Source organism: Lithobates pipiens, unplaced genomic scaffold (genome assembly GCF_037356315.1).
Source record: "Lithobates pipiens isolate NorthernLeopardFrog02 unplaced genomic scaffold, aLitPip1_a1.2 Scaffold_19, whole genome shotgun sequence".
Classification (NCBI taxonomy): Eukaryota; Metazoa; Chordata; class Amphibia; order Anura; family Ranidae; genus Lithobates; species Lithobates pipiens.
In genome coordinates this window covers 36,763,445-36,776,396 of record NW_027507764.1, presented here as the reverse complement: position 1 = coordinate 36,776,396, position 12,952 = coordinate 36,763,445, and positions in this window count along the sequence as shown.

Genomic DNA, 12,952 nt, shown 5'->3' with positions numbered 1-12,952 from the left:
TAACCTGCTTTCTCATCTGTCCCACCTGCTTTACACCCCCTGCTTTTCTTCCCCAACACTGTCCCTTCTGCACATCTGTCTCACCTCTGTAACCCCCTGGTCTACAGCCCCACCTCTGTACCCCCCTGGTCTTCTGCCCCACCACTGTAAAGCATGCTGGGACTTGTAGCCCTATCATAGGCTGTAATGCTCCTGCAGAGCATAGTGGGACTTTTAGCTCTATCATAGGCTGCAACGAAAGTGCAGAGCATGGTGACACTTGTAGTTCTATCACAGGCTGCAAGAGAGGTGCAGAGCATACTGGGACTTGTAGTTCTATTACAGGCTGCAAGAAACGTGCAGAGCATGCTGGGACTGGTGGTTCTATCATAGGCTGCAAGAGAGGTGCAGAGCATGCTGGGACATGTAGTTCTAGCCCAGCCACCCAGTAATACTACAATGAAAGCGCAGAGCATTCATGCTGGGACTTGTAGTTCTATTACAGGCTGCAATAGAGGAGCAAGGCATGCTGGAGCTTCTAGTCCTATCACAGGCTGCAATGATCCTGCAGAGCATAGTGGGACTTTTAGTTCTATCACAGGCTGTAAGAGAGGTGCACAGCATGCTGGGACTTGTAGTTCCAGCCCAGTCACACAGGAAAGTGCAATGAAAGTGCAGATCATTCATGCTGGAACCTGTAGTTCTATCACAGGCTGCAATAGAGGAGCAAGGCATGTTGAAACTTCTAGTCCTATCACAGTCTGCAATGGAGGTGCACAACATGCTGGGACCTATAGTCCTATCACAGGCTGCAATGGAGATGCATAACATCCTGGGACCTGTAGTACTATCACAGGCTGCCATGGAGGTGCAGAACATGCTGGGACCTGTAATTCTATCCCAGGCTGCACTGTATGTACAAGCTGTACATTGTTTTAGTTTCCTCCTTCCCAATCCCAGCCACTCTCTCCCCCTGGGACATACTAAAAGGAATGACAGAATGGAATGCCCATAGACTTTAACAGGGAGATGGAATGCCCATAGAGAATAATGGAACAAAGTGGAATGCCCATAGAGAATAATGGAAAATAAAATTCAGTTTGTGACAGACTCTTTTGACATATAAATGTTTTTTTTTTTTAAAGACCTACTTTTAAATATCAGTGGCCATGTTTAATATTAGATTAGATGGGATTAATGTTGTTTTTTATGGCATAACAAAGGTAAATGACAGAGTGGAATGCCCATAGAGTATAATGGGAAGTAAAATATAAACTCATTTGCAAGCAAATCTGAGTGACATAGCAATTTATCCTTTACCACAGCTGTTCCTCAAGTAGAGTAGAAGATTGTAAGATTGAGATTATTTGGGATTACAGCTGTTTTCTATGGAATGACAAACATATGACAGAATGGAATGCCCATAGAGTATAATGGGGAGCAAGATGTGACCTGGAGTCAAAACCATTGGTCATATCAGATCAATCTTTAGCAGACATACTCTCTATGTCCAGTGGTGATGTCCAAAATTCACATTAAGTGGGATTATTATTGGTTTCTATGGAATGACATACATATGACAGAGTGGAATGCCCATAGAATATAATGGGAAGCAAGATGTGACCTGGAGTCAGAACCATTGGTCATATCAGATCAATCTTTAGCAGACATACTCTCTATTTGCAGCAGTGATGTCCAAATTTGAAATTAAATGGGATTATTTTTGTTTTATATGGAATGACAAGACATATGACAGAGTGGAATGCCCATAGAGTATAATGGGAAATAAAATCTAAACTCATTTGCAGGCAAATCTGAGAGACATAGCAATTTATCCTTTACCACAGCTGTTACTCAAGTAGAGTAGCAGATTGTAAGGTTGAGATTATTTGGGATTACAGCTGTTTTCTATGGAATGACAAACATATGACAGAATGGAATGCCCATAGAGTATAATGGGAAGGAAGATGTGACCCGGAGTCAAAACCATTGGTCATATCGGATCATTCTTTAGCAGACATACTCTCTGTGTCCAGTTGTGATGCCCAAAATTCAGATTAAGTGGGATTATTATTGGTTTCTATGGAATGACATACATATGACAGAATGGAATGCCCATAGAGTATAATGGGGAGCAAGGTGTGACCTGGAGTCAGAACCATTGGTCATATCAGATCAATCTATAGCAGACATATTCTATATGTTTGTTAGTGATGTCCAAATTGGACATTAATTAGGATTGTTATTGTTTTCTATGGAATGACAGATAAATAATTAAAAGGAATGCCCATACAGTATCATGGGGAGCAAGATGTGACCTGGAGTCAAAACCATTGGTCATATCAGATTAGTCTTTAGCAGACATACTCTCTATGTCCAGTGGTGATGCCCAAAATTCACATTAAGTGGGATTATTATTGGTTTCTATGGAATGACATGCATATGACAGAGTGGAATGCCCATAGAGTATAATGGGAAGCAAGATGTGTCCTGAAGTCAGAACCATTGGTCATATCAGATCAATCTTTAGCAGACATACTCTCTATGTTTGTAAGTGATGTCCAAATTAGACATTAAGTGGGATTATTATTTTTTTCTATGGAATGGCAGATAAATAATAAAAAGGAATGCCCATAGAGTATCATGGGGAGCAAGATGTGACCTGGAGTCAAAACCATTGGTCCTATCCGATCAATCTTTAGCAGACATATTCTCTATGTCCAGTGGTGATGCCCAAAATTCACATTAAGTGGGATTATTATTGGTTTCTATGGAATTACATACATATGACAGAGTGGAATGCCCATAGAGTATAATGGGAACTAAAATATAATCTCATTTGCAGGCAAATCTGAGTGACATAGCAATTTATCCTTTACCACAGCTGTTCCTCAAGTAGAGTAGCAGATTGTAAGATTGAGATAATTTGGGATTACAGCTGTTTTCTATGGAATGACAAACATATGACAGGGTGGAATGCCCATAGAGTATCATGGGGAGCAAGATGTGACCTGGAGTCCGAACCATTGGTCATATCAGATCATTCTTTAGCAGACATACTCTCTATGTTCAGCAGTGATGTCCAAATTTGAAATTAAATGGGATTATTTTTGTTTTCTATGGAATGACAAGACATATGACAGAGTGGAATGCCCATAGAATATAATGGGAAGTAAAATATAAACTCATTTGCAGGCAAATCTGAGTGACATAGCAATTTATCCTTTACCACAGCTGTTCCTCAAGTAGAGTAGCAGATTGTAAGGTTGAGATTATTTGGGATTACAGCTGTTTTCTATGGAATGGCAGATAAATAATAGAAAGGAATGCCCATAGAGTATAATGGGAAGCAAGATGTGACCTGGAGTCAAAACCATTGGTCATATCAGATCAGTCTTTAGCAGACATACTCTCTATGTCCAGTGGTGATGTCCAAAATTCAGATTAAGTGGGATTATTATTGGTTTCTATGGAATGACATACATATGACAGAGTGGAATGCCCATAGAGAATAATGGGAAGGAAGGTGTGACCTGGAGTCAGAACCATTGGTCATATCAGATCAATCTTTAGCAGACATACTCTCTATGTTTGTTAGTGATGTCCAAATTAGACATTAAGTGGGATTATTATTTTTTTCTATAGAATGACAGATAAATAATAAAAAGGAATGCCCATAGAGTATCATGGGGAGCAAGATGTGACTTGGAGTCAAAACCATTGGTCATATCACATACATTTTTAGCAGACATACCCTCTATTTCCAGTGGTGATGTCCAAAATTCACATTAAGTGGGATTATTATTGGTTTCTATGGAATGACATACATATGACAGAGTGGAATGCCCATAGAGTATAATGGGAAGCAAGGTGTGACCTGGAGTCAAAACCATTGGTCATATCACATAAATTTTTAGCAGACATACCCTCTATGTCCAGTGGTGATGTCCAAAATTCACATTAAGTGGGATTATTATTGGTTTCTATGGAATGACATACATATGACAGAGTGGAATGCCCATAGAGAATAATGGGAAGCAAGATGTGACCTGGAGTCAGAACCATTGGTCATATCAGATCAATCTTTAGCAGACATACTCTCTATGTTCAGCAGTGATGTCCAAATTTCAAATTAAATGGTATTATTATTGTTTTATATGGAATGACAAGACATATGACAGAGTGGAATGCCCATAGAGTATAATGGGAAATAAAATCTAAACTCATTTTCAGGCAAATCTGAGTGACATGGCAATTTATCCTTTACCACAGCTGTTCCTCAAGTAGAGTAGCAGATTGTAAGGTTGAGATTATTTCAGATTACAGCTGTTTTCTATGGAATGACAGATAAATAATAGAAAGGAATGCCCATAGAGTATAATGGGAAGCAAGATGTGACCTGGAGTCAAAACCATTGGTCATATCAGATCATTCTTTAGCAGACATACTCTCTATGTCCAGTGGTGTTGTCCAAAATTCACATTAAGTGAGATTATTATCGGTTTCTATGGAATGACAGATAAATAATAGAAAGGAATGCCCATAGAGTATAATGGGAAGCAAGGTGTGACCAGGAGTCAGAACCATTGGTCATATCACATCAATCTTTAGCAGACATGCCCTCTATGTCCAGTGGTGATGTCCAAAATTCACATTAAGTGGGATTATTATTGGTTTCTATGGAATGACAGATAAATAATAGAAAGGAATGCCCATAGAGTGTAATGGGAAGCAAGATGTGACCTGGAGTCAAAACCATTGGTCATATCAGATCAATCTTTAGCAGACATACTCTCTATGTCCAGTGGTGATGTCCAAAATTCACATTAAGTTGGATTATTATTATTTTCTATGGAATGACATACATATGACAGAGTGGAATGCCCATAGAGTATAATGGGAAGCAAGATGTGACCTGGAGTCAACACCATCATTGGTCATATCAGATCATTCTTTAGCAGACATACTCTCTATGTCCAGTGGTGATGTCCAAAATTCACATTAAGTGGGATTATTATTGGTTTCTATGGAATGACAAACATATGACAGAGTGGAATGCCCATAGAATATAATGGGAAGCAAGGTGTGACCTGGAGTCAGAACCATTGGTCATATCAGATCAATCTTTAGCAGACATACTCTCTACTTTCAGCAGTGATGTCCAAATTTGACATTAAACGAGATTATTATTGTTTTATATGGAATGACAAGACATTTGACAGAGTGGAATGCCCATAGAATATAATGGGAAGTAAAATATAATCTCATTTGCAGGCAAATCTGAGAGACATAGCATTTTCACCTTTCCCACAGCTGTTCCTCAAGTAGAGTAGCAGTTTGTAAGGTTGAGATTATTTGGGATTACAGCTGTTTTCTATGGAATGACAGATAAATGATGGAAAGGAATGCCCATAGAGTAGAATGGGAACCAAGATGTGACCTGGAGTCAAAATCTTTCAGCATACCAAATAAATCCTTAGCAGATATAGTATCCAAGTTTAGTGGCACGATTTTAAATCGAGTGTGTATGGATTTTAATTGTTTTATAAGGAATGAAAGAAGAAAATGCCCACAGAGCAGCCCTCAAAAATTACACTCGCCTGCTCACATTTTGCGAGTGGATTTTGAGGGCTGGCAGATGTGGGCTGCCTGGGGGGCCAGCACCACCAGTGGCGGCCCGCCCATAGGGGGCGCCCGGGCGCCGCCCCCCTCCCCCTAGGTGTAAAAAAGAAATAAAGTAAAAAAAAAAAAAAAAAGTAAAAAAAAAAGTAAAAAAAAAAAAAAAACGGGCCCTTTAAGACATTTTTAAAAAAAAAAGTCATTTAACAATTTAACATAGTGTACTGTGGCGCCGGTCACAGTGCACTATGAGAAGCGCCACGTCGATGCAATCACAAGATTGCATCCATGGCGCTTCATTTGCGGGTTAAAAACCCGCCTTGCGGCGCACAGCAGAACGCCAACTAGCTTCCGCCCGTAAAATCATTGTGATTCTACGGGCGGGAGCATTGTCAATCTTAGACAGGCCACTTCCGGCTTTCGGCTGCTTCACGAAACCCGGAAGTGACGTCGGCAGCTCCGTTCCTCAGCCCGAGCGGAGCTGCAAGACAGTGAGGCAGGAGGTGAGTCACCGCATAAAGGCTTTCTAGTTTCTACTTTGTTGAGAATGTTCATGCATTTAGCTGAATGAATGGAAAAAAAGCTTTCACAGCCAGAAAGCTTTCCCCAGGCCAGGCGACTTTTGCCGTGGCCAATCAGAGAATGAGCTCTGAAGGGGGAACTCCACGCCAAATTTCTGAAAAAAATTTTGACGTGGGTTCCCCCTCCGAGAGCATACCAGGCCCTTAGGTCTGGTATGGATTCCAAGGGGAACCCCCTACGCCGAAAAAACGGCGTGGGGGTCCCCCCCAGATCCACACCAGACCCTTATCCGAGCACACTACCCGGCCGGCCAGGAAAGGGGGTGGGGACGAGCGGGCGGCCCCCCCCTCCTGAGCCGTACCAGGCCGCGTGCCCTCAACATGGGGGGGTGCCTTGGGGGAGGGGGGGGGCGGGCCGCCCCCCCACCCCACAGCACCTTGTCCCCATGTTGATGAGGACAAGGGCCTCTTCCCGACAACCCTGGCCGTTGGTTGTCGGGGTCTGCGGGCGGGGGGCTTATCGGAATCCGGGAGCCCCCTTTAATAAGGGGGCCCTGGATACCGGCCCCCACCCTATGTGAATGAGTATGGGGTACAATGTACCCCTACCCATTCACCTGTGAAAAAAAGTACAAAAAAAACACAACACAGGGTTAAAATATTTTATTGCACAGCTCCGGGGGTCTTCCGTCTTCGGGGGTCTTCTCGCCGGACTCCTCCGCTATCTTCTTGTAGCTCTTTTGCTAGCGGAGGAGCCCGGCTTTCTTCCTCGCCGCCGGCCTCTTCTTCCGACTTCGGGGGTCTTGTCGGGTAGCGTGTTCGGATAAGGGTCTGGTGTGGATCTGGGGGGGACCCCCACGCCGCTTTTTCGGCGTAGGGGGTTCCCCTTGGAATCCATACCAGACCTAAGGGCCTGGTATGCTCTCGGAGGGGGAACCCACGTCATATTTTTTTTCAGAAATTTGGCGTGGAGTTCCCCCTTCAGAGCTCATTCTCTGATTGGCCACGGCAAAAGTCGCCTTGCCTGGGGAAAGCTTTCTGGCTGTGAAAGCTTTTTTTCCATTCATTCAGCTAAATGCATGAACATTCTCAACAAAGTAGAAACTAGAAAGCCTTTATGCGGTGACTCACCTCCTGCCTCACTGTCTTGCAGCTCCGCTCGGGCTGAGGAACGGAGCTGCCGACGTCACTTCCGGGTTTCGTGAAGCAGCCGAAAGCCGGAAGTGACCTGCCTGTCTAAGATTGACAATGCTCCCGCCCGTAGAAACACAATGATTTTACGGGCGGAAGCTAGTCGGCGTTCTGCAGAGCGCCGCAAGGCGGGTTTTTAACCCGCAAATGAAGCGCCATGGATGCAATCTTGTGATTGCATCGACGTGGCGCTTCTCATAGTGCACTGTGACCGGCGCCACAGTACACTATGTTAAATTGTTAAATGACATTTTTTATTTTTTTTAAATGTCTTAAAGGGCCCGTTTTTTTTATTTTTTATTTTTTTTCCTTTTTTTTTTACACCTAGGGGGAGGGGGGGCAGCGCCCGGGCGCCCCCTATGGGCGGGCCGCCACTGGTGGTGCTGGCCCCCCCAGGCAGCCCACATCTGCCAGCCCTCAAAATCCACTCGCAAAATGTGAGCAGGCGAGTGTAATTTTTGAGGGCTGCTCTGTGGGCATTTTCTTCTTTCATTCCTTATAAAACAATTAAAATCCATACACACTCGATTTAAAATCGTGCCACTAAACTTGGATACTATATCTGCTAAGGATTTATTTGGTATGCTGAAAGATTTTGACTCCAGGTCACATCTTGGTTCCCATTCTACTCTATGGGCATTCCTTTCCATCATTTATCTGTCATTCCATAGAAAACAGCTGTAATCCCAAATAATCTCAACCTTACAAACTGCTACTCTACTTGAGGAACAGCTGTGGTAAAGGTGAAAATGCTATGTCTCTCAGATTTGCCTGCAAATGAGATTATATTTTACTTCCCATTATATTCTATGGGCATTCCACTCTGTCATATGTCTTGTCATTCCATATAAAACAATAATAATCTCGTTTAATGTCAAATTTGGACATCACTGCTGAACGTAGAGAGTATGTCTGCTAAAGATTGATCTGATATGACCAATGGTTTTGACTCCAGGTCACACCTTGCTTCCCATTATATTCTATGGGCATTTCACTATGTCATATGTTTGTCATTCCATAGAAACCAATAATAATCCCACTTAATGTGAATTTTGGACATCACCACTGGACATAGAGAGTATGTCTGCTAAAGAATGATCTGATATGACCAATGGTGTTGACTCCGGGTCACATCTTCCTTCCCATTATACTCTATGGGCATTCCACTCTGTCATATGTATGTCATTCCATAGAAAACAGCTGTAATCCCAAATAATCTCAACCTTACAATCTGCTACTCTACTTGAGGAACAGCTGTAGTAAAGGATAAATTGCTATGTCACTCAGATTTGCCTGCAAATGAGTTTAGATTTTACTTCCCATTATACTCTATGGGCATTCCACTCTGTCATATGTCTTGTCATTCCATATAAAACAATAATAATCCCGTTTAATTTGAAATGTGGACATCACTGCTGAACATAGAGAGTATGTCTGCTAAAGATTGATCTGATATGACCAATGGTTTTGACTCGAGGTCACATCTTGCTCCCCATGATACTCTATGGGCATTCCTTTCTATTATTTATCTGTCATTCCATAGAAACCAATAATAATCCCACTTAATCTGAATTTTGGACATCACCACTGGACATAGAGAGTATGTCTGCTAAAGACTGATCTGATATGACCAATGGTTTTGACTCCAGGTCACATCTTGCTTCCCATTATACTCTATGGGCATTCCTTTCTATTATTTATCTGCCATTCCATAGAAAACAGCTGTAATCCCAAATAATCTCAACCTTACAATCTGCTACTCTACTTGAGGAACAGCTGTGGTAAAGGATAAATTGCTATGTCACTCAGATTTGCCTGAAAATGAGTTTAGATTTTATTTCCCATTATACTCTATGGGCATTCCACTCTGTCATATGTCTTGTCATTCCATATAAAACAATAATAATCCCGTTTAATTTGAAATTTGGACATCACTGCTGAACATAGAGAGTATGTCTGCTAAAGATTGATCTGATATGACCAATGGTTCTGACTAGGGATGAGCTTCGTGTTCGAGTCGAACGCATGTTCGACTCGAACATCGGTCGTTCGTGCGTTCGCCGAATTCCGAACGTTTGGGCCGTTCGCGGCAAAATTCGTGTGGCCCACAATGCACTGCGATGGCGCAATGCATTGCTGTCTCACGATTGGCCAAGCATGCACTGTGACCCCGCATGCTTGGCCAATCGCAGCGCCAGTAGCGGGAAGAGCAATGGTTGGCCACAGGCATCCTGCCTGTGGCCAATCATAGCTCAGACTGTGTAGTGCACGCCCCACACTATATAAAGCTGCCTTTCAGGCGGCCTCGTGTAGTGTTTGTTAGCATCTGAAGCAGTGGGTGTTCTGTGTACCTTCAACACAGTTACACACCAATCGTTTTTGGCTGATTTACTATTTTGCTCTTGTGTAGTGGTTACTGTCTGTGCCCTGACCGCAGTATACACCACTATATTCACCTCACCTATATAGCTAGTGATCTAGCTTTAATAATAGAGCTTGCAGTCAGTAGTGTTAGTGCGTGCTGTCTGCGTGCTCTGTACCCAGTACATACCACTATATACACCTACATAGCTGTTCTCTATTTGAGCCCGATTGTCATTTGCTGGAGTTATTGGAAGTTGTGTGTGCCTCCAGCACAGCACAGTATACATCTGTATATACCCCTTTAACTCTGCTGTTTTCTTGTTATTGTCTGCGTGCCCTGACCGCAGTATACACCGTGATATTCACCTCACCTATATAGCTAGTGGTCCATCTTTAACAATAGAGCTTGCAGTCAGCAGTGTCACTCAGGAGATAGTGCGTGCTGTGTGCCTGCTCTTTACCCAGTACATACCGCTATTATCCACCTACATAGCTGTTCTCTATTTGGGCCCGATTGGCATCTGCTGGAGTTATTGGAAGTTGTGTGTGCTTCCAGCACAGCACAGTATACATCTGTATATACCCCTTTAACTCTGCTGTTTTCTGGTTATTGTCTGCGTGCCCTGACCGCAGTATACACCGTGATATTCACCTCACCTATATAGCTAGTGGTCCATCTTTAACAATAGAGCTTGCAGTCAGCAGTGTCACTCAGGAGATAGTGCGTGCTGTGTGCCTGCTCTGTACCCAGTACATACCGCTATTATCCACCTACATAGCTGTTCTCTATTTGGGCCCGATTGACATCTGCTGGAGTTATTGGAAGTTGTGTGTGCTTCCAGCACAGCACAGTATACATCTGTATATACCCCTTTAACTCTGCTGTTCTATAAAAAAGGCATCTGCAGGAGTTAGTGGGTGTTGTGTGCCTCCAGCACAATATAAACTACCCAACTACTGTTTTACCCAACTCCCTTCAGGCCATTACCATGTCTGGAAGGCCAGCAAGGAGAGGCAGACAGGCGCGAGCCGATAAAAGAGGGCAAGCAGGCTCTGTGTCTAGAGACAACAGTGCTGGTCGGGGACGCGGTGCATTGTCATCAGCACGTGGCCATGGGACATGCTTGTCCTTCTTTTCTGCAGCTGGACATGTTGAACCGCAACATGCCAACGACTTGGTAGAGTGGATGACCAAGCCCTCTTCATCCTCCTCATCCTCTCTCACCCAGTCTCAGGGTAGTAGAAAAGCAGCTGCTAACACATCGTCGTCCCTCCTCTCAATGTCATCATCAGTGACTCCTTCCCTAGACCCACCACGTCCTCCTGAGGAGTCTCCTGAACTCTTTGAGCACAGTGTTGGGTACATGCTCCAGGAGGATGCCCAGTGTTTGGTGGGCTCTGATGATGACACTCAGCTAGAGGAAGGCAGTAGCGTGAGCACAGAGAGAGGGGATGCTCAAGAAGGACAGCAATCTGGCAGTCATGTTCCACAAGCTGCAGCATACTGCCAGGTTTGCTACAGCGATGAAGAGGGAGGGGATGATGATGGCACTGACTCCACGTGGGTGCCTGGAAGGAGGGAGGAGGAGGAGGAGGAGGAGGAGGCACATGTCCAACGAGGCAGGATGCCCTCCGGGGGCCAGCTTAGGGGCAGCACACCGACTGAATCACACCGCAGAGCTCCGCCTGCGCAGAGCGCTTCCTCTGCGCGTTATTCTAAAAGTTCTTTGGTGTGGGCCTTTTTTGAGACGAGTGCATCAGATCGCACCGCTGCTATTTGCAACATATGTCTCAAGCGTATCTCACGTGGCCAAAACATCAGCCGCTTGGGCACCACATGCTTGACCAGACATATGTTGACCTGCCATGCAGCTCGTTGGCAAGCATACCTCAAAGACCCACACCAAAGAACAAAGCGGACCTCTCCTTGCTCCTCATCAGCTGGCATCTCCAACCCCACTAGACCTTCAGTCCTCTCTGAAACCTGCTCTGAGAGGAATGAAGGTGTAGAATTAGGTGTGTCACAGCCAAATGCTTCCGGGAACTCTGCTAGTGGTACATCCACGTCCGATTATAGCAGACAAATGTCCCTGCCCCAGCTGCTGGACCGGCGGAAGAAATTTACTCCCAGCCATCCACATGCCCAGCGGTTGAATGCTAGCTTGGCTAAATTGCTAGCACTTCAACTGCTGCCTTTTCAGTTGGTAGACTCGGCCCCCTTCCGTGAGTTTGTACAATGTGCGGTTCCTCAGTGGCAGGTCCCCAAACGCCACTTTTTCTCACGGAAGGCAATTCCGGCTCTCTACCGGCATGTGGAAGGCAATGTCCTTGCCTCGCTGGACAGGGCGGTCAGCGGTAAGGTGCATATTACCGCTGACTCATGGTCCAGCAGGCATGGACAGGGACGTTACCTGTCTTTCACGGCCCATTGGGTCACTCTTCTGGCTGCTGGGAAGGATGCAGGACAAGGTGCAGTAGTATTGGAGGTTGTTCCGCCACCACGCCTCCAAAATGCTACTATTGGTTGTGACACACCTCTCTCCTCCACCCCCTCCTCTTCTTCTTCCTCCATGGCCTCTTCCAGTGCTCTGTCCTCAGAACCAGCGGTGCTCCGTAGGCGTTGCAGGGGCTACGCAAGTACGCAGGCAAAACGATGCCATGCCGTGCTTGCGCTGGTTTGTTTGGGGGACAGGAGCCACACTGGGGCGGATGTTTTGTCAGCTCTGCAGGGGCAGGCCGAGAGGTGGTTGACGCCACGCCAGCTTAAGCCAGGAATGGTGGTTTGCGACAATGGCACCAACCTCCTCTCCGCCCTCCGACAGGGACAACTGACCCATGTGCCCTGTGTAGCTCACGTCCTTAACCTGGTGGTGCAGCGGTTCTTGGGCAGGTACCCCGGCTTACAGGATGTCCTGAAACAGGCCAGGAGAGTCTGTGTGCATTTCCGCCGATCATTTAATGCCTGTGCTCGGCTGGCTGAGCTCCAAAAGGAGTTGAACCTGCCCAAGAACCGCCTTATATGTGACATGCCCACCAGATGGAACTCAACATTGGCCATGCTGCAGCGGCTGCACACGCAGCAGAGGGCCATCAATGAGTACCTGTGCGACTACGGCACCAGGACAGGGTCAGGAGAGCTTGGTTTTTTCTCACCACGCCAGTGGGGCATGATCAGGGATGCATGCACTGTCCTGTCACCGTTTGAGGAGGCCACAAGGATGGTGAGCAGTGACAGTGCATGCATCAGTGACACTATACCTCTTGTCCACCTCTTGGAG